General features: G+C 38.4%; 2 long non-coding RNA genes across 4 annotated transcripts; one reads left to right on the top strand and one right to left on the bottom strand.

Moving 5' to 3' along the window:
- The first annotated feature begins 13,040 nt into the window (after positions 1-13,040).
- On the top strand, positions 13,041-15,576 carry LOC146643413 (uncharacterized). Its single transcript, XR_014909301.1, has 2 exons — positions 13,041-13,404; positions 15,072-15,576. It is a non-coding gene; the product is annotated as an uncharacterized LOC146643413 (long non-coding RNA).
- On the bottom strand, positions 15,574-17,663 carry LOC146643412 (uncharacterized). 3 transcript variants are annotated; one of them, XR_014909299.1, is made up of 4 exons: positions 17,558-17,663; positions 17,345-17,457; positions 16,242-16,336; positions 15,574-16,133 (listed from the first exon to the last, which is right to left on the bottom strand). It is a non-coding gene; the product is annotated as an uncharacterized LOC146643412 (long non-coding RNA). The 3 variants fall into 3 exon arrangements; XR_014909300.1 differs by having other exon boundaries at positions 17,345-17,402; positions 17,558-17,609; XR_014909298.1 differs by lacking the exon at positions 17,558-17,663 and having other exon boundaries at positions 17,345-17,540.
- Positions 17,664-23,824: the final 6,161 nt, after the last annotated feature.

Raw genomic sequence — 23,824 nt, 5'->3', positions numbered from 1 at the left:
CTGTGTTGACGTCTACAAGGAATTTACATGTATGTTTGCACGGTTAAAGTAAATCGCAAATTGGCAGTGACACATTACTGTATATTTTTCTAGTACTGCCACTAGCCCACTTACTATTTTAACACACGAAAATGTACTTTTATTGACTGTAGCTGAGGGTTTCTAGAGCTCTCCTGTATGACTGGGCAATGAGTCATTAATAGAAAACAATTAAAACAAGGTAGGTTACGATATCACGTGGTGATAACAATCTTTGTCACACCATCCCCCACCTTGTTCCTGTGTATACAGGCTGAATATATTATGAGATTTAAGTGGAAAGAATTTAATTATTTATGCAGTAACTTACAGTAATTCTGCTGGTCGCCTCTTTTAGTTGTAGATAAGGCTTGAAAGTAGAATGGCATGCTGTAATATAGCAGGAAAAAGCATGTATTTTGCATCGTCTAAAAACAATATGGATTTCATGAATAATATAGAAGCCTATAGGCAGAGTGCAAATGAATGACAAAGGCATGTATGTATGGAGGAGGTCAAACTAAAAGGATTCACATGAATCTGGCTCTGTTTCACCGTCAGCACATCCATATGCCATCTCTGACTTTAGCAGCTTCTTTCCCACAAGTAGGTGAGGTATTAATTAAAAAGAAGAACTGGGACAGTACGATGAAAACAAAGCAGAGAACGACTGTTAAGATCAGACAGATAGTGTAATTGTGGCAATTCATATGACCCTTCTTACTGACACACAAACTTCATGACAGCTCACAGATGTCTGCATGTCTTGAAGAGTCACACTGAATACAAACACACACACAAAAACAGATGAATCACTGTGTCATTCGTTACCCCTCAGGGTGCCATCCTCTGCACCACGGAAATGTGGCAGATTCCCTCTTTAATAAATGTAGAGACTTCTCCCATTAATATATTTATATCTGCTTGTGCACCTTGTTGAAAGCACATCCAGGGAGATTTCAAGCTATATAAGCTTATTTCTTATCTACTAAGACAACTGAGCATGCCAACCACCTCCCCCTCCTCCCCCAATCTCCCTTTTCTTCCCCCTCTTCCCCTGTGTTCATTTCCTTCCTTCAATTTTTTTCCGTTTCTTCACACTGCAGAATGGGATTTGAGTATTTGGGGTTCACACAGCGGGCAACGAGGCTTGAGGACTAAAAGTTTCTGTTCTATTTCAATCGTTCAGTTTGGGGAAAGTTTGTGCGAACCCACTCACAGCCTGGAGTCATACAATATGATAAGAAGGCTGGCTCATATCTGATAACCAGTTGCATAAACTGAAAGAGGAGGACAGCCTACGCTGGCTCATGCAACAGAACTAAAGGAAGCTATGTACCAAAGCTTATGCTGTAGCCTTGTGTTCATATATACCACTTCATTTTTGCCTACTGTCCATATTGAGACATAAATAAATGCACCCACACACGTTCCTCCTCTCTATAGTTCTTTCTTTGACACGCTGAAAGTTCCCAAAGTATCACAAAGTCACGAGGCACCTCAAGACATTTTACTGGGATGGCCAACGAGCCTTAACCATTTTTTTTTCGAGCGTGAAGAATATAATTAATAAAAAAACTTCAAGTTTGTAAAATCTGGATTTAAAAATTAATACAGACATAATCTATAATTTTATTTTAACATGCAATCTCACACCGGTGCTACACTGAACCCATAATTGGGTACCAACGGGCACCAGTCACTTTAAACCACTTCAAGGTTACTTTAAATCTCAAGTTAGACTGTTATTGATCCCTTTTTAGCTAAATATGCACTTAAGCACTTTTTAGCTTAAGTGCATATTTACCTTTGCCTTAGTCTTAAAGTATATATTTATTGCTGTTTTTTTGCACCGAATGGAACTGGAGCCTTGCGTCTCATCTCTCTATATACTGTACTGCATATAGCAGAGATGACAATGAAGTTTACTTTGACTTCGACTAATATATGCCACAGAAATTGTTACTAGCTAAACCTAAAGTGTCTGCATATAGTAGTGTAAGCAAAATAAAGTAGTGAGTTTTCTTTTGTTTTGTTTCTAGTTTTTGAGTCTGCACAGCCTTGGAAAATTTTATTTTATGTATTATAGGTACAACACCATCTACCAGACTACTTTCAGCTAACTAATTAGCAGGTGTTAATAGCAAAACAAATGCAGATTCTATATTCCCTATGTGCCTGTAATTCAGCAAATAGATACATAAAATTGAACTTTTCAGCCATTCGAGCGGGTTTCATAGTGAAAGTCTTCTTGTGTTTATTAGTCATATTTTGTAAATATTTGTGGCTTCTTGGGTACTGCTTTTTAGGTATAATTTGGATGAATTTCTCATTTCAAGAATTGTTTATTCAAATAATTTCAGTACTTGTAATTTCATCACTTTAATTTCTTGATTTGTCTTTCTTTGTACACAAACCCTTTTTGTGGTAGAGTTTGTTTAAAAGATGCACATAGCCACAGTTTGTTTGTGAAATGCTTTTTTAAAGTATAAAGCTAAGCATGCTGGCCATTGCCATCTTCATCTCTCAAAACCAGATGTCTCAAGGTAGATCTGATTCAAGGATAATTTATGATCCTGCAATTTTGTCAGTATGGGTTTCTATTTGGACAGTGTATGTACTCTTGTGTTGTCCTCCAAATACCCACCTGCACATTGCTGGATGCGGATAAAATATGCATTGGTTGAATAATTGCTGGGCCAGAATAACTAAAGAAGCAACAGTGGAATTCAGGAATGCGAAGTAAGAAAGAAAATATCAAAGATTAAAAATATAGCATGAAAAATACAGATAGTGGCTGCAGTGGACACTTCACTTCCACTTCAGCAATTTGTATGTTATAACCTTTGTCCATGGCTGGCTGACAGACCATCAACAGCACATGCAAAACTAGTGCACAGACAGGTTGGTTGTACCGCATGTTTCTGACACCACCTCTGTCTGACAGTAAACACTCTGCAGACTGATGAGCAGACTGCCTTCTTGCTACCCCTCCTCAAACATCAAATAAGCACAGGAAATTAGAGGGCACGGCATCCTTATATGGAAACATCTGGTCGATATTAAGTCAGCCACACCACAGAGCATAATATGCTTCATCACCTATATTCTAAACTGAAAAAACACTTAAATTGTTCTTTTCAAACTACTGTTGTAGCCTCTGTTGAGGCATAGGCAAAAGAAAAAAACTCAAAAAGAAAAAGAAAATTAAATAGTGTAACCGTACAGCTCCATACACTTTTTACTTTTCCATTAGTTTAAGCTGTAATTTACGTTCACTACTGATCATCACTTTTACAACCTTCTAATAATAGTATTTCACTGGCTAAAACTCAGGTATTATGCTAATGTTAGCACTATTCTGCTAATCTTAGCATTTAGCTAAAAGCACTGGTGGGCCTTGAGTGATGCAAAAAGCACTCTGGCAGGCATACTGGGATCGTGAGCATTTATTTACCAGCTTTTTTCTGCCCCTTATGATTTAAATCATCACAGGCCCCTGAACTAAAAGCATATTAAGTCTAGATTTCTTTGCCAGCCAGCAATGACCAAGCGGTATTTTATATACTATGCATGTCAGTATGTACTGACTAGATTACTGTTACAAGGATTCTCCCTGCTTTGAATGTTTCAAAAATTATCGCGGACTAATGCCTGTTATGGAGTTGGGTTTGGGAAAGGTGATCCTGATGTAGGCCCAGTTTGCGTGTTTGTATGTTTGTGCGTGTTGTAGCCAACGGTGACATTTACTCAGCAAATTCCTCGGAGACGAGTGTGTGTCTGTTTCTGCGCTTTCCTGTCATGGGAATTATTCCAGCTGTGGTTTTGTTATGATCAAAGGAAGAAAGAAGAGACATCTTTGGTGCTTGAGGGTGAAATAAAGAAGCAGAGAGAGAGAGAGAGAGTTAGCGAGAGAAAGAGAGAGAGAGGAAAATAGGTCAAAAAAGTAAGAGGATAAGAGTGAGAGAGTCAAGCCGCATCACCGTTTCATTTCACTTACTGACTGCCAATTACATTGAATTATTTTATTTTTCTAATTAGTATTCTAATGTTACTTAACACCAACTTACAATTTAAATTGATTTCATGTAATAGTTCTGCTTCGCTACACTTCACAGATACTGTGTACTCCCCGACGCATTTATTTACTGAAGTACTACAAATGTAACAAGGGTCCCATGATAAAGCTGTAACACTTGTAACAATGTAGATTAATTATTATATTAATTATAGGCATTTTACCTAAAAATGACATGTGATGTGATGTGATGCATTCTTCTTTTTTTTTTCTTGTTTAAAATCTGTTACACCTACTATGTAACTTTGCTTAAGCCCACCATATGATTAACTTTTCCTCTTAGTTGCTGTTTTTGTCAGCCACACTTGGGCTGGATATGTTTACCTCTGACATATTGTGATCAAAAACCATCAGGATTGAGTGTTGTGTATTAAAGCAGAGGCACTGTGGAAGATGCTGCTTTGTAAAGTTTAAGTTGCGATTAAATCTTCTGCAGGAATGCAACTCTTGTGTAACAATGTAAGAGAAGAGAAGGGGTGGGGGGGGGGGGGGGGGGGGTTTCAGGCAGCTTTTGTCATTCATTTTTCTAAGACAGAATATTGACAGCGCTTGGGGTGAAAGAGAGTGCATCTCAGCTGAGGGATGGGCTCTAAAAGTTTTCAGAGTGGAAAAGTAGCGTATCATATAAACACAAACCCCACAGATTACAAGAATGAAACTTTTCATTCACACATGCTCATTTATTTAACAGCACTGATACCTTCATTTTATTTTGGGACTAGTGTTGTTTTCTTATTACCACTTTTGCTGTTTTGAACCCAGTACAGAATCGAGCTCTCCAAAGTACTGAGTAGCAGTCAGACAGTTAAAGCTTGCCACAAAGAAAAGTTAGATATTCACTCAGAGAGAGCATATATATATATATATATATATATATATATATATATATATATATATATTAGGGGTGCAACGATACACAAAATTTACAGTTCGGTTCGATACTTTGGTGTCACGGTTCGATATTTTTTCGATACAAAAAAGGTTCATGCCTCTTTAATTTGTCATTTATTAACATTATAAATATATATTTTAACTCAAAAGTACAGTTTTTAAATTTAATATTGCTGAAACAACAAAGTAATAAAAAAAATAAATCTATCTGTTCGAGAAATCACTCATCTTTGGAAAAGTTTATTACAGAGAAATGTCTCTTTCCAAAATAAAAGCTATACTATACGCTTCTTCTGGGCTATATTCTCAGCAGCATATTAAACAAATCAGGTCCCCATAAGGAGAATCATGTGCTAACAGCTGTCTAAATGACTCGGGTAAAGTTTGTAGCATGCGTGCTTGTTGTTTTTGTCTGCTTCCACTTGTCTTTGCACTAGGATGATGTCGGAGTAAATGTGCAGTCATATTCGTTGTGTTCCCACTAGTGCTGTCAGCGTTAATCTCGTTGAAAAGACGTCAACGCCACAACACGGCAAATCTCCGTTAACGAGCTACCGCGGATCGCCCCGTGCGTGGGGCTGGACGGCGTCTACACGTTAACTGCGCTAACGCACTAGTTCCCACCAATGTAATTGAGCATTGTGTGGCACATCCAACATACTGTTTTACTTTTGTCCATGATGCGCTTACCTTCAGGGTCATACGTCACATGAAAACCATAATAGTTCCAAACGCCAGATCTGAATGAGGGTGGGAGAGGTTCAATTTGCCATGTTGCAAGGAGAGCTTAACTTCTGTCTGGCTAGCTTGCCCTGCGCTCAGTGAATCTGCGTTCGATTACTCCGCCTAGGCTGCACTGTCGAGTGCAGATCCACTGAGCGCTCAACACAGACAGCATCGTCAGAAGGAAAGATGATAATATAAATTAAAAATTTTGTATTGTTCGATACATATGCGTACCGAACCGAAAGCACTGTATCGAACGGTTCAATATCGATACGAGTATCGTCGTTGCACCCCTAATATATATATATATATATATATATATATCCATTCGCTTCCGCTTATCCTTTTCAGGGTCGCGGGGGGCACGGGAGCCTATCCCAGCTGTCATAGGGCGAGAGGCAGGGTACACCCTAGACAGGTCGCCAGTCTGTCACAGGGCTAACACACAGAGACAGACAACCATTCGCGCTCACATTCACTCCCACATTCACACCTATGGGCAATCTGGATTAATCAATTAACCTATCCCCACAATCTCTCTCTCTCTCTCTCTCTCTCTATATATATATATATATATATATATATATAATTTTTTTTATTATTATTATTATTTTTTTGAGATTCTTTCAATTTTATTCAAGGTCACAGTGTATTCATGTAAGATGCTTAATGGCAGCCAGGCAGGTGGTGTCTGCAACAGAGGAATGTAATGACACTTTAAGGTTTCACCACAGGGAGGTTTTCGCGCTGCCTCCTGCCTGCAGCACGCTGACATGTCAACTGCATTGCCCTCTCTAACACCAGTATGATGTGTGTGCATGTAAGAGTGTGCACACATATGAGGATAAGTGTGTAAGCGTGTGTGTGAGTCTGCTCCCTAACTCCTCTCTCCCACAGTGTGAGTAGGAAGTGAAAGGTAGAATTTATTCTGAATATCGATCGTCTGGCATCTCTGTGGGTGTTCTGTGCTGCAACGCTCAGTTAGAGAGCAGAGATTGACGCCTTGTCAGCCTGTTGTCGCGGAGAGGAGAGAAGGGCTACATAAATCTTTGGTAGAAGAGTCACAGGGGGCAATGGAAGAAATATAAACATATTATATTGACTAATTTGTTTTCTTATTTGTTCATAGATTGGCAAAACAAATGAGGCATCTTGGGGGCGTGAGAGATGAACTATAGTATTTTCTACTTGTGAAGTGAGCAACGCTATAAAAACCTTTGAGAACTACTGACTTCCCTGCATTTCATTAGTTTAGACTTTGCAATACCATGAGCTTTGGTTTCTGTATATATTCTATATTTTAGTTTACTACAGAGTCTAAAATTGTATTATGAGCAGCAACATGCAATAAGTGGTGTTGATCTTGTTGATGCTGCAGGGTACTCCGAATGGAGCAATTTTGTAGAACAAAGTTCCCTTAACCCAGATTCCCTGAGTAGGGAATACTGTTTATTTACGATGCAGACAGAAATATACATTTAGTTTTCCACCGAGCCTTCATGGATGAAATAATGGGAGATTTTTTCTCTCTCTCATAGACAGATCATTAGCTGTAATTCATGAAATGTGAGCACCTGGGACATTCCATTCAATTCCATTTTAATTCAGGTTTATTTATATTTACACATAGGACAACCAGCATCTGCATCACTATTAGCCTGAACCTTTGATACAAGTCGGGATGGATCCATTCTTTCATATAGTTTAGATCAAATTCTAACACTATGTCGCATCAGACCAGGTAATGTTTTTTTACAGTTTTCTGTTGTCTAGTTTAGGTGAGCAAATGAGCAAATTGTACCCTCAATTCCCTGATCTTAGCTAACAGAAATGACATCTGCTGCTGCTGTAGCCTATCTGCTTCAAGGATGGATGTATAATGGTTTCAGTGATACTCTTCCGCACACCGTGATTGAGTAGCTGTTTGAGGGACTCCTGCTTTTCTGTCCTGCAGTACACTAGATATTTGCTCATCATGACCATGTCTGCATGCCTAATTGTACTGAGATGAATTTTGGCATGTATTGTTAACTGATTAAATACCGTATTTCCCGGACTACAGAGCGCACCTGAATATTAGCCGCACAAGCTAAAAGCAGGGGAAAATCCTGTTTTGTACATACATTAGCCGCACCTGACTAAAAGCCGCAGGTGTTTCAATGTTGACTTATCATATGTAAGAGAATATGCACAAATCGAATTGTCAGGAAAGAGATGGCTGTTTGGAGACACACCACTTTTATTAATATTTTGAAAAACAAGTTATGGGTACATATTTGCATAACCTTTTAGGGTATGTGTACAAGTAGTGGTAATTACAAGTACAAAACATGTACTGTGCTTCATAAATGAGTAACAAATGTAGTACATAACAATAACCTACAGCACACCAGAAAAATAGATTCAGACTACCTTTTAGGCTCAGGTGCAGTGACACGGCTTTAACAAGAAGAAAAGTCAGTCATTCACCACCATCTTTCTCTTCTTCCTGCGCACTAAAACCACCAAAGTCCTCTCCTCCAGTGTCGGAAACGAACAGGCTCAGGGTGGCTTCATCATCCACTCTCAGCTCCTTTCTTTCGTTGTCACTTTCAAAACCAAAGAAATCCTCATTGTCAGTGTCAGAGTCGAACACCTTCTGAAGAGCCTCCTCTCCATCAGGCAGCAGTCCAGCCCTTCGAAATCCGTTGGTGATCGTGGATGTTTTCACACTTTCCCACGCTGTCAGAATCCAGTGGTGGAGTTGGGCATAACTTGCTTTTTGCAAATTTATCGCCGCTCATCATCCACGCCTCCAGCTGAACGCGTAGCGCTACTTTGAAGTTTGTTTTTCGCGCTACTTCATATGGCACTACGTTGCCTGGCGGATGGACATGTGACTAACATACCACTCTTGAACTCCGATCCTTCCGCCAGGCAACGTAGTGCCGTACAGCAGCGGAACAAACAAAACAAATCCGCTCATGGACAATCCATAGAAAAGCCGCACCTGACTAAAAGCCGCAGGGTTCAAAGCTTGTGCAAAAAGTAGCGGCTTATAGCCCGACAATTACGGTATTTGTGCTAACATTACATCACAGGTGCACCTGTCCAGTATCAGCTGAACAGGTATGCCCGATAAAGTGTCCACTCAGTGTATATATATTCATCTTATTTTATAGACAACATCTTTTGAATCCACAGTCTCCTCACACTTTCTTATGTCACTTTGCTGGAATGTACAGAGACTTATATGCAGTTAAACTAGTGGAAAATTATCTTTCTTTCCCTCTTTTCCTCGAGCTTTCAACTACCACCACCACCCAGTTCGGCATTGGTTTGTTTGAGGTTTGTTTACTTCATGTTACCAGTTCCTTCTGAACAGATATTTACTGAACAATACTATTCAGTTCATTCAGTTTCTCAGTAGAAGCTTCATAAAATTCAAAGCACTTCCCTCACAGTTTGATAACACACCTCAGAGCCTGAGCTTTCTCTACATACATATTTCATGAAACTGTCTCTTACAGTAGTTTGTGACTGTGTGCATTGTGCAGTGTTATGATTGTGGTTTTCAGTAAAATAACAGGTATTTATTCAGTTACATAGTAATTAAAATAAAGGATATTCTGTCAGCAAAAGAAGAAAAAAATGAATAATTAACTTAAAAATAACTCACAGTTAACATTCAGGGTGATGTAAACATCATCTAATTTTCAGCTAAATTACACAGCAAGTGCATTTTTTCATCCACCTCCTCATTAGCAAAGGGTATAGTGGGTGTGATACATGATACAGTAACTGAATACCAACTAATTTCAAGCTCCCTTTAAATTCCTACAGAAACATGGCCTGTAGCAGTTTGGTGTCTCCTCTCAACTGGTATTACAATAAACATGACTGTCATTAAAATAGAACAAAAACACAATGATGTTAGAATCCACAAGTCATCGGTATTAATTATTAAACGAGGACACAGAACTCATGGATCGGACCAGTCGGATCTTCAAATTCACCCTTAGTTTTGATCAGGAAAGTTCTCACAAACACCGTTGTGGCAGTTTACATTGCAAAATGTGATAACTGCATACAGAGGGGCAGAAAAGAATGCCTCCTGTGGTATATCAACTGGAAGCATGAAAGAGCATATAATAAGAAGATAGAGACTCTCCCCTGCTAGCAAAGTGGAAATTGGTCATACGGTCGTAAAATGATGACACAAATAGCAGGATAGAACAACTGGGTTACTGAAATATAGTACTGGCGTGCAACTGTCATGGAATTTATGATGTTTCAAATTAGCAGAGCTGCCATTTTTTTTTTACCTTAAATGTAAGCATGTAAAATGAAGTGCAGCAGTTCAGCAGATCTGCAGTGAAATGGAGCAGAGGGAAAAATTCACGAAGTTGATGTGGTGTTGAGTAATGTGTTTTTGGCTGCTTTGAAATACATCTAAATGCAAATCTATTCTTGTGGTAATCGTTTTGCATTCAGGCTTGTAAAACATGAAACCTCATACACATAAAACGTCTCCCACAAATGTGATATAATGCAAGTGTGATACAGCTTTTCCTATTATGTTTTACATACTGTATACAAAGACGCTAGCAGACCAAGGTAGGTCTCAAAAGCAACCTTTTACTGCTCAGTTGTTCAGAGTGAGTGGCCTACAAAATAAGAGCTCCTTTCAAACACTGGAAAATTATTGAGCCCATGTTGTGCTTATATTGCCAGCAATCATTTTTTCTTTTTAATTAATTTTGACAGTGAAAGAGGTTGACGAACTCGTATCTGGCTGCTCACGCCTGTTGCCCTATCGAACCTGTTGTTTCACGTGGTTTTTCTATGAAAGACTACAACTGTTTTGCTGAGGACAGTGTTTGTAATCGATTAAACAGACAGCAGGGTCCATCAAATAAAAGTTAGCCTGTAAAAAAAAAAAAATTTTCTACAATTTTTTCCTTAAAGTATCATGAGGATAAAATTCATCTATGAGTAAGAAGTATTTATGTAAGTTTAAAATGTAGCTACAAAAATATTGGATATCAGTTGTGAAGGCTGCTCATATCAGGAATGAAATAAAGTTGGGTTTTTTTTATATTATTATTCTTGAGCAAGTAAAGCAATAAAACATGTCCTCAACATCCTCTTTTCCAACATTACCATGCAAATGACAACCACAGAACTCAAACTTTTAGAAAATGGATTGAAACACATATTTTTTTAGTATTCCGCAATTGCCAAAACCATTTATACTGTACGTTCATCAAAAGTACTTTATAATTTGCATCTCATTCGCTGACACACTCACACACTAATTGCTGCAAGCTGCTCTGCAAGGTGCTACCCTGATCACTGAGAGCAATTCAGGGGCCCAGTGTCCTGCTCAAGCACTCTCTGATATGTGGACAGGAGGCGGTGCAGATACAGCTGCCAATCCTGTGAGCCTGTCCCAATGGGTAGTGATTAGGAGGCCTGTATTGAATCCTGCAGTGCTAATGTACTGTAGTACTCTGTGTTTATTGTCTGTCACAGTATTTTGCAAAATCTACTCCTTTACACTGGTGCATTTCACTTCAGAAGCCATGCTAATGTCTCATGAGCTGAAGTAAAAAGATACATAAAAATAGAATAATGTACACATAGCAAAAACTGGCACACAGGTGGGAGAGGTTGTCATTCTCATCTTCTTTTTCTCTTTTTTTTTTACTTTCTTCTGTTACCCTCAGCCCCCGGTGTATTAATCTGTGATTCTAAAGATGTGAATTTATGGGGTCCGTTATAAATTATTCATGAATGAGCTGAGACGACAGACTGAAAAAAGACACACACAGTAGCAGCAGCAGCAGGGGTCCCACGATGGCTGATCACTTGACTGAATACCATTAGGAAGGTTTTATATGATGACCAACACCATTAAAGTGGACCCCACCTTCTATACTCACTTACTTCCTCCGCCTTCATCAAGTGCTTCACTGTCATCTAGCAAAACCTCCTGCCGGTGTGTATTTAAATAATCCAGAGGATTTTCTTATCAACACTGGTAATGAAAAGTCTTCTGCGACACATGCGGCTCTGCTGCAGTTTTGTATTACATTGCATTTTTATGTTTTTATAAATGCAGTAACTGCAGGACTGGATCTTGTGATGGTAGCCCCTTTCTGTCCTTTAGGAGAGCCTCTGAAAATAGCATTCCAACCAGCTTCTAGAACTAGTTTATGCCAAGCTCAATAAGGCTACAGAGGCAATCAGGATATCATATAACTCCATCCAAGATAATACACTGTCGCCAACAGCAGTCAAAAGCACTAGAACTGGAGGCCACCACAACAGTCACAATCCTGGTAGTGGCACAACCTCGCTCGTATGGCCACCTTGTGCAGCAGCTTAAGAAAATAATTCATTAAACAAATGTAATAGCTTAAATACAAAGCTAGGAGTTGTTCAAATTGGTAATATTAGTGGTGTAGGATGCATGAGTATGAGGACAAGTGTGTAGCACAGTGGCAGGAGGGTAGATGAGCAAGAGAAAGAATAAAGTACCAGCCATTGCTTTATATCCTGGGAAGCACAGGGCCCAGGTATTCCCAATTGGCATGCCCTGTGCCCCGCCCACCAAGGACCTGGAACACTTGGAAAGGAAAAGAGTGAGAGTATAGGGCAGGGGTCATCACAGTAAGGAAACATCAGACACCGCCATGCTCCAACTTAAGATCTATTATCTGAATAACTAAAATGTAAAGGTTTGGTAATTTTACTAGTTGCCTGTGCTGAAAATGCTGTTCTGTACAACTTTTAAACTGATACAGTTCAATAGGACTGTCATTGTTAATGCTATTTATAAATGTGATTCACTGTAAAGAAGATCTATGAAAGGTTGCGCTGACATACTGAGATGCACACTTTCAGTGGATAGATATTAACCTGTGCGCTTCATAAAGTGAAAATCCTTTCTGCTACAACACCCACTGCAATGCTCTGATGTTCTGACAGATTTTTGCTAGTTTTGCCAGTGTGCTAACCATAAACCTCTGCGTAATGCTCCTCCCTATTTACAAAATGATACACACTTTCCTTGCTAATGGAGTGTCAACCAGACAGTTTTTGCTGTAGATAATATTGGAAAAATTCATGGCTGTTCCCCTTTAATTGAAAAGGAACTGTCAGCATGTAAATATTTGTTTATTTTGCCATTCTATGGAAGAAATATAGTATCATCAGAATTCAAGTATTTTTAGACATTGAATTTATGACACTGAATTTTTATCCTCCAAATTTCCCTGCAAAAAATTCACCTGAAAAAAATTCACCTGCAAAAAATTCACCTGCAAAAATTCACCTGCAAAAATTCAACTGCAAAAGTGATGAACTTTAATGACCCAAGCCAGAGCAATCAGCACCAGATCGAGTCGAGTGGCTCTCGGCCAATTAAATTACGCTGTTTGATCACATGACACCGTTAGCCAGCAGTTTGTCTCCTAAAAGAGAGCTGTTTAGAGGTGAGTGATTAAGTTTTTCTCCTAAATAGAGATCATTACAGAACGCCTAGTCCTACTTAAAATCCCATTTATTTTTATTTTATCATCTACTCGAACTAAGGAAAACGTTTGACTAACTCAAAGACAATTTCCACGCCTCCCCTGCCTGACTGCAGAGGCAGTTTTGAATTTAGGAGCAGCAAGATGGAAGCAGCAAACCCTGGCGATTCTCCGGTAAGTATATTGTTTTTTATCTTCAAGTTTGTCTTTTGAAACGTTAATTTTATTTAAATCCGTTGCTCACGTATAAAGTACACAGACGGGGTCTTTGCTCAACTCGTCTGAGGCGTGTCTCACTAAGCGCTACATGCTAGCATCCTGCTAACCGAGCTACCCTTTACATGCTGTGCTTTAGAAAATAGGATACTCGTTAAAAAATACTCCGCAGATATTGATAGATAGACGAACACTACAAATATAATGTTGTAAACGAAAACGGCCTTTGGTGAAGTGGTAAAATACACCATGAATAAAGCCATAGATTGAATGGCTGCCATGGTTGCAGAACGGCCTGATTTAATGACAAGAATGGGGAAGAGTGAGGCGAAGTGAACCAAAGCCACAAAACACGGTCAGACAAGGCGGCAAAAGGGGAGTGATCTGTCCGTCAGTATGAAGTTGGTGTGTGCTTTGGTGAACAAAAACTCGAGACCGGTAGCAGGAAGGTGGGAGACTCGTGTTTCACTGGAATAGTGGTGAATTAAAACATCCTTTGTTGGGGACATTTAGGTGTAAATGCATCCATAAAGGTGAGACAGAGGCAGACCAGACAGTGAAGAAAACAAGGCAAACATTAGAAATATTAAAACGGAAATATAGGATTAATATAACATACAATTGGGGAAAATGTAAGGAACACAATGTAAATGATATTGTAAAGTCATTAAAACAGCATACTCTGATTAAAAGAAACAGATAATTGGGTAGGAGGAGGAGGATGATGATGATGATGATGATGATAATAATAATAATAATAATAATAAAAAAATAAAAAAATGTACAAGATGGGTATGTATACTTGTAGCCAGAACTTAACAACTATAAAGTTGTAGCATGTCAGTACCTTACCCCATCCATTATATCCACACTTTCAGAAAAGGATATGGTCAATATCTTTACAAATACTATCTAAACTTAAACTGGATATCCCCTCTGCTTCTTCTGCTTCTCGTATACACCCTCAGGGTTTGTGATCAGCCAGCGGCTGATATGATCATTAATCCTGTAAAATAATCTTTCGGTTTATGAATCTGTTTGCATGGATTTCTTAATCTGTTTCCACTGTTAGCAGAAGTTGTGCATGCAGTTTTGGTGTGCTGCTCTCCAAGACTACAAGCTGCGTTAAAGTTGGAAGTAACTGGCCGATGTTCCACTGTTGAAGATAGCTGTGCCCATTTGTTGCACATTGTGGGTATGGAGAAGTTGAGGCCCTTGCAGGCTACCCACAATTTCCCCAAACTGAGCGATTATACATCTTCCTTCCATATTTGTATCTTGTGTCACTAAAAATAATTTTATACATTGATTAATGACCTGCAGAATCTCCTTATCATATTAAATGATTCATAATTGTCACTTTATGCTTTCTCCATCTTGAAAGTGATGACATCCTTGCATTACATCCTTTAGGTTCATTTTCTGCAGGCAGGTTTCTGACAGAGAACAGGCAGATTTACACTATAACATGCAGCGTTCTATAGATGGACACATAAAGAAATGAAAAATTACATGTATGTGCTAACTTTCTAAACACTGTTACATTAATGATTAAGTAGATAAAACATTTATGTCAGCCTTGGCTCATAGTTCATTTAAAGACAAGAACTTTGTGTGTGTTTCAGGTCCTGCACTCTCAAAGACTGAATGAACCAGCATTGCAGCCATGGGTCACTGTGAGCATCACAGGGAAGGTTGAAGCCACCCACTGCAGCTGTAAGGCCGGAGTCACGGAGACCTGCACCCACGTCACTGCTCTTCTGTTTAATGTAGAAGCAACAGTGATCTGTGGCACAAGGACTGTTACAGATGAACCTGCATACTGGGTTTTGCTGGGTAATATGACCAAGATACAGCCAGAGGTTGGCCATAAGATAGACTTCTCCTCTTCAGCTGCCCAAAAAAAGGCTCTTGATCAGAACAAACAGACCATCTGTAGTGACAGGTAAAAGGAGCCGTCCTCAAAAAAGAAAAATCCCACCTGCTACTGTGGAGGAGTTGTCACTGCTATAATGCCATCATGTTTTATCTAGGGGTCTAGATTTATGCCTATAGTGCACTGCCATGTAAATAATTTGCATTTACTGAATGAGTATCACTGTTCAAAAATTGAATAAAGAAACAAACTAATTTTTGCCTTTTTTTTTATTAAAACCACTTTATAGAACATCACATCAGTTACAATGTAGAATCCATGTCACTGGAGAATTTTGATTCAATAAACAGTAAAAAGGTGAGCTGTGAAGACCAAGGACAAGTGCAGCTCACAGGTTTTCTATCCAAGGAATCCCAGAAGATTGCATGGTGTCATTGCCCAGCAGTTGTTCGCAGGACATATGGACTCAACCTCAACAATCCCTCACACTGAGCAGCATGAAGTGACAGTGCAGAGGAAAAACTCCCCTTTAACAAGAAGAAACCTCCAGCAGAACCCGGTTCAGTACCAGCAGCCATCTGGGTTTGGAGGAGAGAGACAGACACAGAACTACCAAAAGTATATATTTTTTTTTATGTGATTGACTGTTGTTGTAATTCAAGCCCTGAGTGTAGAGCAGGTAAGATGTAAAGTTGCATCCTAAATTCCATGCTCATGCAGAGTGTTTAGTTTATGACTTTTTCACCTGGTCATTTCTTGATGAACAGATGGTCTTTTAGGGTTAACCAAGCTGGTACCTTGACTCTGTTCTCTGCAAGATGTTGCAAAAAACAAAATCATATGGAGACAATATTGGACACAAAATATATAACAATTTAGTTAAATGTAGCATTAACTCATAAGTCTTGCTAAAGTAAACCTTGTATTCTGATTCATCACAGCAGCAGTTCAGTTGGATGATGTCAGTAACTGCAGCAAGTGTCTTGCTGACTGAATAATTACATCTTGCATAATCTGAAACAAACACATAAAGACAGAAACAATTTATAAATTAACGTTTGATAAAATCTAAGAATTAATCATTTATTAGATACCAATATGAATATGTCTACCATAAAACTTGTGTGGAGCGAAGTTACATTCAATCAAGATGGTCTGGCATGCTACAACTTTGTAGTTGTTAAGTTCTGGCTACAAGTATACATACCCATCTTGTACATGTTCTTTAACATTATTATTATTATTATTATTATTATCATCATCATCCTCCTACCCAATTATCTGTTTCTTTTAATCAGAGTATGCTGTTTTAATGACTTTACAATATCATTTACATTGTGTTCCTTACATTTTCCCCAATTGTATGTTATATTAATCCTATATTTCCGTTTTAATATTTCTAATGTTTGCCTTGTTTTCTTCACTGTCTGGTCTGCCTCTGTCTCACCTTTATGGATGCATTTACACCTAAATGTCCCCAACAAAGGATGTTTTAATTCACCACTATTCCAGTGAAACACGAGTCTCCCACCTTCCTGCTACCGGTCTCGAGTTTTTGTTCACCAAAGCACACACCAACTTCATACTGACGGACAGATCACTCCCCTTTTGCCGCCTTGTCTGACCGTGTTTTGTGGCTTTGGTTCACTTCGCCTCACTCTTCCCCATTCTTGTCATTAAATCAGGCCGTTCTGCAACCATGGCAGCCATTCAATCTATGGCTTTATTCATGGTGTATTTTACCACTTCACCAAAGGCCGTTTTCGTTTACAACATTATATTTGCAGTGTTCGTCTATCTATCAATATCTGCGGAGTATTTTTTAACGAGTATCCTATTTTCTAAAGCACAGCATGTAAAGGGTAGCTCGGTTAGCAGGATGCTAGCATGTAGCGCTTAGTGAGACACGCCTCAGACGAGTTGAGCAAAGACCCCGTCTGTGTACTTTATACGTGAGCAACGGATTTAAATAAAATTAACGTTTCAAAAGACAAACTTGAAGATAAAAAACAATATACTTACCGGAGAATCGCCAGGGTTTGCTGCTTCCATCTTGCTGCTCCTAAATTCAAAACTGCCTCTGCAGTCAGGCAGGGGAGGCGTGGAAATTGTCTTTGAGTTAGTCAAACGTTTTCCTTAGTTCGAGTAGATGATAAAATAAAAATAAATGGGATTTTAAGTAGGACTAGGCGTTCTGTAATGATCTCTATTTAGGAGAAAAACGTAATCACTCACCTCTAAACAGCTCTCTTTTAGGAGACAAACTGCTGGCTAACGGTGTCATGTGATCAAACAGCGTAATTTAATTGGCCGAGAGCCACTCGACTCGATCTGGTGCTGATTGCTCTGGCTTGGGTCATTAAAGTTCATCACTTTTGCAGTTGAATTTTTGCAGTTGAATTTTTGCAGGTGAATTTTTGCAGGTGAATTTTTTGCAGGTGAATTTTTTTCAGGTGAATTTTTGGCAGGTGAATTTTTTGCAGGTGAATTTTTTGCAGGTGAATTTTTTTCAGGTGAATTTTTGCAGGTGAATTTTTGGCAGGTGAATTTTTTGCAGGTGAATTTTTTTCAGGTGAATTTTTGCAGGTGAATTTTTTGCAGGTGAATTTTTGCAGGTGAATATTTTTGCAGGGAAATTTGGAGGATAAAAATTCAGTGTCATAAATTCAATGTCTAAAAATACTTGAATTCTGATGATACTATATTTCTTCCATACCATTCATCACCTTGCAGCACACAGGCTGGTGCTTGGCATAGCTTTTAACAATAGAAACCAATCATGAATGATTTCCAGTTGGGCTCCATGGAGACAGAGGGTCTGTCATTTTCTGTGTGTCAGTGTGTCTGCATGTGTATACTTTTGAAAGTATTTTTTCTCCTGTTCTCTTTATTTAAAACCAAGGAGAACAGAGAGTGCCTTCATAAATTCTAATAGTTTGTGTTGTTTATGATTTGTTTGTGTATCTGGACTTGTATTACTCATGTTATGGGGACTTTTCTCCCTTTTGGGGGACAAGAAGTTACATTAACGTAAATCATGAAACTCTGGTATGACTATTTAGTTCTGGTAGAGCTTGGGCTTATAGTTGTGGTGAGTTTGAGGGAACAAATTAAATTAAATGTAACATCCTTTAAAGTGATGGAAACACAACTGTGCTAATGCTTTGCAAAAGGTTTGATACCTTTCATGAGTTGCAGAAAATTGTCAGTGTGAACTTTAGTTAAACAAGCAATCCTGTGTTTCTTTAAAATCTTTTCATCCAAACTTTATTTGAATTTTTTTCTTTTCTCTTCCTCACAAATACATCTGAACAAGACTTTTCAAAATCAGTGAAGGACAGAGACAAAGCCAGGTGTTTATTTAATTCAGAAAAGTGGTATTCCGTTTAGTCAAAAGATTGCAAAGACTGCAAGTATTTTCTCAAAATTGATAAGAACAAGCTGCACAAAATGGATAGTGTCCATCAGAAAGCTTAATAAAATAAATTAAAAAGGCTAGAAAAAATGATACAAGTATTACGACAACCACAGAATACAAGGAAGGAAAAGCTGGCTTAAAAATGTATTTATATTCCTTAGAAGGCCACCGTGTTGTTTTCTCTGTGCAAAACAAGACTAATATGTGGTTCAGACATGGCCAGCCCTTACAATAAATATTTGATTTTTGTTGTGCAGGTAGCAATGAAATGTTGTTGAAAATATGAGGCAATGTTGGAGGAAAACCCTAAAAAATGCGTGTGAAAGAATTTTCTCTGCTTGCCATATTTATTAAATAAATTTAGTTTTCACCCTCTGGCGTCTTAATGTGTCTTTTCCTCATGCTGAATAAGCCCTGTGTTTTGAGACGAGATAAGGTGAGAATATCATCTGCATAAATCTGAAGTTACTCTCCTGTGAGCGTGGCGGGGAAATTACAGCAGCGAAAAAGAATTAAATAATTCAGATCCACCATTGAATTACTTCAGGTAGGTCAAATGAAACGATAATAAGCTCTATAGAAGACATCAGGCAATGTAACTGAACAGCCTTCAGTCCTCACTATAACTACAAGTCACAATGGCTATATGAGGTTCAGTGTGTGTGTAAAACGTTGTGCCTGTAGGCATGTTTGATGCCCTTGTGCTGCACATAAGACTGCACATGCATAAAACCCCAAAGAAGGGTAATTCAAGTGTGTTTAAATCTAAAGCCCCTTACCCAACTTTGAAAACACAACTGATTGTGGATTTCAGTATTTTTTTAAAAGACCCAGAACGAAGAAACCCCCACACATGTACACATCAATCATTTTAATTTGAGGCAGCTCTCACTTTATTAATTATTCGTAGAAGCCTGAAGGGAGAATACTTTCATTGTTTCCATGTCATCTGATGTATGGCGATCAGCACAAATGGGTGTATTTGAAATACACTACATATTTTCGCAATTTTGTGTAAGTGATCTAATAACTTTTTCATATTCCTCCCTGGGGTTATAAAGCTGGGAAATCTGTATTTTACCTCAATCAATATTTAGCAATAGGAATAGATTTCATGTTCAATGTAAAACTCATTGCACTCTTAAATGGATCCAAAAAAAGAGAAGGAAAAAAAAAAACAGCCTGCAGTGATAATAAGTCAGAATTTATAAGGCTGTACGTTTCTGGTGAAAATTAATAGGACGAGTTAAACATATCAGGAAAAAGGGTGATTTAAAAATCCCCCTGTACAATTTAAACGTTTTGTCTTTAAATCAAGGTCGTTACTGCCATGCCCTTTCAAGTTCACTATAATGAGCTAAAATCCAGGAACCAATCCACAATCCTACTCACATTCTATTTCAGAGAGAATCCACCACCCCCTGTTGTCACAGAGGCTGTCCTGAAGTTGGGCCCCTGCAGGGTGCTCTGCAGGAAACTGCATCCTGACCGGTTTGTCTGTCACTGATTGTTCCAAACCCTGTTTTTGGCAAACATTTAAATGAAATAGGTTCTGCTGTTTACGTGACTGATGGACTGATTGATGGTGCACAGTATTGTTCAACAATCATATCTGTGATAGGAAAAGAGAGGAGGAAAAGAAAGAGACCGACAGGGAGGTGATTGAGATTGGCACATTTTTAGTTCTTGTAAAGGACAAAACTACAGAAAACACGTTAATGACACTTAACGAAGGTTGACAACAACCCAGAAACCTAATGTCTGGATTACTGTGGTTGGGTTATTATTACCACAAGCTCAAATGATAATAAAAATACATCAGCAGAATATTATAGATAGCTAGATGTTAAATAATTAATAAATCGTTGGTGCCAGTCTACCATTATGACACAAGAATACACGCTCAAACCTAATTAAATCAACCTTATTTGCAAAGACAGTTACAATGGGTGCAGATATTGCAAGGAAATTAAATTATTTATTGAAAGTGAGCTGCAGCACACGCATATACGGGCCAATGTGCTTGGAGAGCATAGCAATGAGACTGCATACTATACACAGTCAAAGAGCATTTATGCAGTCCTGTGAAAATCTAAGTACTCAACCGCTTGTAGAACCACCTTTATCAGCAATAAGTAATCGTTTTCTGTATGATTTTATCAATCTCTCACATCATCATGGAGGAATTTTGCTCCATTCTTTTATACGGTGTTGTTTTGATTCATTCAAGTTTGACATTTGTCTTGTGGTATGTTCAGATGCAACTGTGAAAACCTCAGTCGTGCTGCCTTGTGGTGTATGTTCTTAAAGAGGACAGGCTTTCACCTGGCAACCCTTCCACACAAGCTACAGTTGTTCAGTCTTTTTTAAACTGTGCTGTCATAAACGCCAACATTCAGTGATAGTGTACTATCTGAGGGCTGTAGAGTCTGTGATGTAACTGTTGGGTTTTTTGCAATTTCTCTGCACATTGCACAAGCTGACCTTTGGGGGAATTTGTACCTGGGAAGATTACAGCATTGTGTTTACACACACCAGACCAGCAAAGTGCCAAAAGTTCTGCTTTGATGGAGGTGGTCACACTTGCTTATGATTAATTAATCGAGTGTATTTGATTAATTAAAGCAGCACGTAGCTGCTTCTTAGCCTCTTGATTCCCATGGAGGCATTAAGGGTGTATTTAGTTTTACATAGCCCTACATAGAGTCCTGTGAAAACCTTTTTTTGTTTCCACATGATTGTGTTTGTTACAAAAAGGTGTTGTTTTATACTACACTCAAACGGTGTATGCTTCAATTCAATTTTATTTATACAGCGCTAAATCACAACATCAGTCACCTCAAGGCACTTTGTATTGTAAGGTAGACCCTACAAAAATACACACAGAGAGAAACCCAACAATCATATGACCCCCTAAGAGCAAGCACTTTGGTAACAGTGGGAAGGAAAAACTCCCTTTTAACAGGAAGAAACCGGAGGTGCGGCCATCTGCTGCGACCTGGGCGGCAGGAGAGAAGGGAGACAGGATAAAGGAAGAGAGCCAAAGATGCTGGCAGTTCACAAGCTATGATTTCATGTAAAAAGAACTTTAGGTAAGCTTTACTTGTTCACCAGCTGCTTCTCATAGTGCATTTTAGTGGGGCAGAAACTCTAAATATATAAATGTACTGTATATAGTTCCCTAGATCCACTAGGGAACAAAAAAGAGAACAAAACAAAGAGAAAGGACCATCACATACACCATAGTTTTATTCTGCTAGCAATCCCACATAGGCAACTTCTAACAGAAACCACAATTTGCATTACTCATCAGAATTTAGCGATGACATCATTTCCTGATTATTAATAAGTCTTTGAAATCTCAGTTTATTGCTCACTAGAGTAAACTTTTGAATATCCATTATAGAGGGAGTCTCAAAAGACTAAACAGAGTGGGATGTCTGAGTTGTATATGGGGTATTAATTTGAATCTTTAATGGAGGTTGCTTATTTCTTGCGGGCATGAAAGGTCATGTTACAAAACAGATTTCTTTTACAAATGAAAAACACTTGAATATGCAAAAACTAGAGATCTTAAGGTACTGACAGGAATCTTTTTCAGCTGCTTTCCCTTCTTTTTTAACCTCCCACTGTTTTATGGCAGTTTGTCATACTGGCAAAAATAGTTGGAAGTATCTCTAGAATATTTAAACCCTGGGGGCTGTGCTGTATTTTAATGTAGATGACAAATGACAACCTCCGTCTTAAAAATAAGTCCCCAGATTCATTAATAGTTTTATTATCAGCATGCCCAAATTTCTTGGTCTCCTATGACTCATATTATTGATATACTAAACCAATTTTTTTGTGGTTTATGTAAGAAAAAACTGTGGGCATGCCAACAACCTTTTAATGCGATGACAGCAACGTTATGAAATGGCAGTGCTTTATCATCACACTGGTACTGCTGTTTTAGTTAAGGTCAGGAGTGAATATGAAAAAAAAAAGCCCCAAATGATTTAATGCTGTCTTCACAGAACTGTGATATGATTTAAATAGTAATTGTCTGACCACATACCTCTCCCGAGGCTGTTCCTATAGATAAGAATATATTCTTAGTCAACTTGCTTTGTTATGTAAAGGTCAAAAATACTTGGTGTCTCTTTGAAGCACAGCTTTCTCCCAAAGAGTTTAACATGGCTGTGGGGGTATTTTATATCTTTATCATTTTGATCCTAATTCTGACAGTAACACCAGCAGGCAAATATATATGAAAGCAGCAATAGTGCGGTCAGGTTGGAGTTCAGGTTATACAATCAGAATCCACTACCCTTTTATCACTCATTCCCCGTCGAATCCTTTAAGGTTCACCTCTCTACAGTTTCAAGTAATAAAACTAATTGGCAGTTAACTTTTGTTGGGTGTTAAGGCTGAAGCCCTACTGTTTTTATTACCAGCTTAATTACTCGCCACAAAGCTAGTCCTGTTAACAAACCAAAAACAAGATTAATTGCTATTTTATACAAAACACTAACTACACATCTATTTCCATCCTATCACAGGGAGAGAAGCGGAGTACACCCTTGAGAGTACAAGTCCCCAATCCATCACCGTGTTAAATGTATGATGATAATTTAAAACTGGTTTATGTACATTACTCTCTATAAATAATTTGCTGCAATCTCTAGAGGCTTCCAAATAGACGTGGAGAAGCAGAAAGTACTGACATGTTAAACTAAGTTTTTTTCTGAGATTGACATAAAATGTTCGGCTTGCTCATTTCTCAAAAAATAAAAGAGTCCCCGCTTAGTTGTTCACATTCACTCATATGCGTGGGGATATGTTTCCTTTTCCCTGCCTAACAGCATTTTCCTGAAAATAAAAACCACATTATAGAGAAAAGTCAAGAGTTTTATTGTAGCTGTTGCAGATATACAATTAACTGGCTACAACTGATGCCTACCATTGGACAGGTTTATCATTTTACAGTGAAAGTCACAGTAAGGACTGGGTAGAATGAAAACCCTGTTGATGTTGCAGGTGTGCTTTGCATATTGTCCTTTGCTAATAGAGAGCAAGGTTATTGTTATAGTAAAACAAGTCCA

The sequence above is a fragment of the Rhamphochromis longiceps genome, linkage group LG22, assembly GCF_057381845.1.
Source record: "Rhamphochromis longiceps isolate RC_006_pf linkage group LG22, R_longiceps_female_GT1.1, whole genome shotgun sequence".
NCBI lineage: Eukaryota > Metazoa > Chordata > Actinopteri > Cichliformes > Cichlidae > Rhamphochromis > Rhamphochromis longiceps.
The sequence above is the reverse complement of the archived record's forward strand: the minus strand, read 5'-3'. Positions and strand labels throughout refer to the sequence as shown.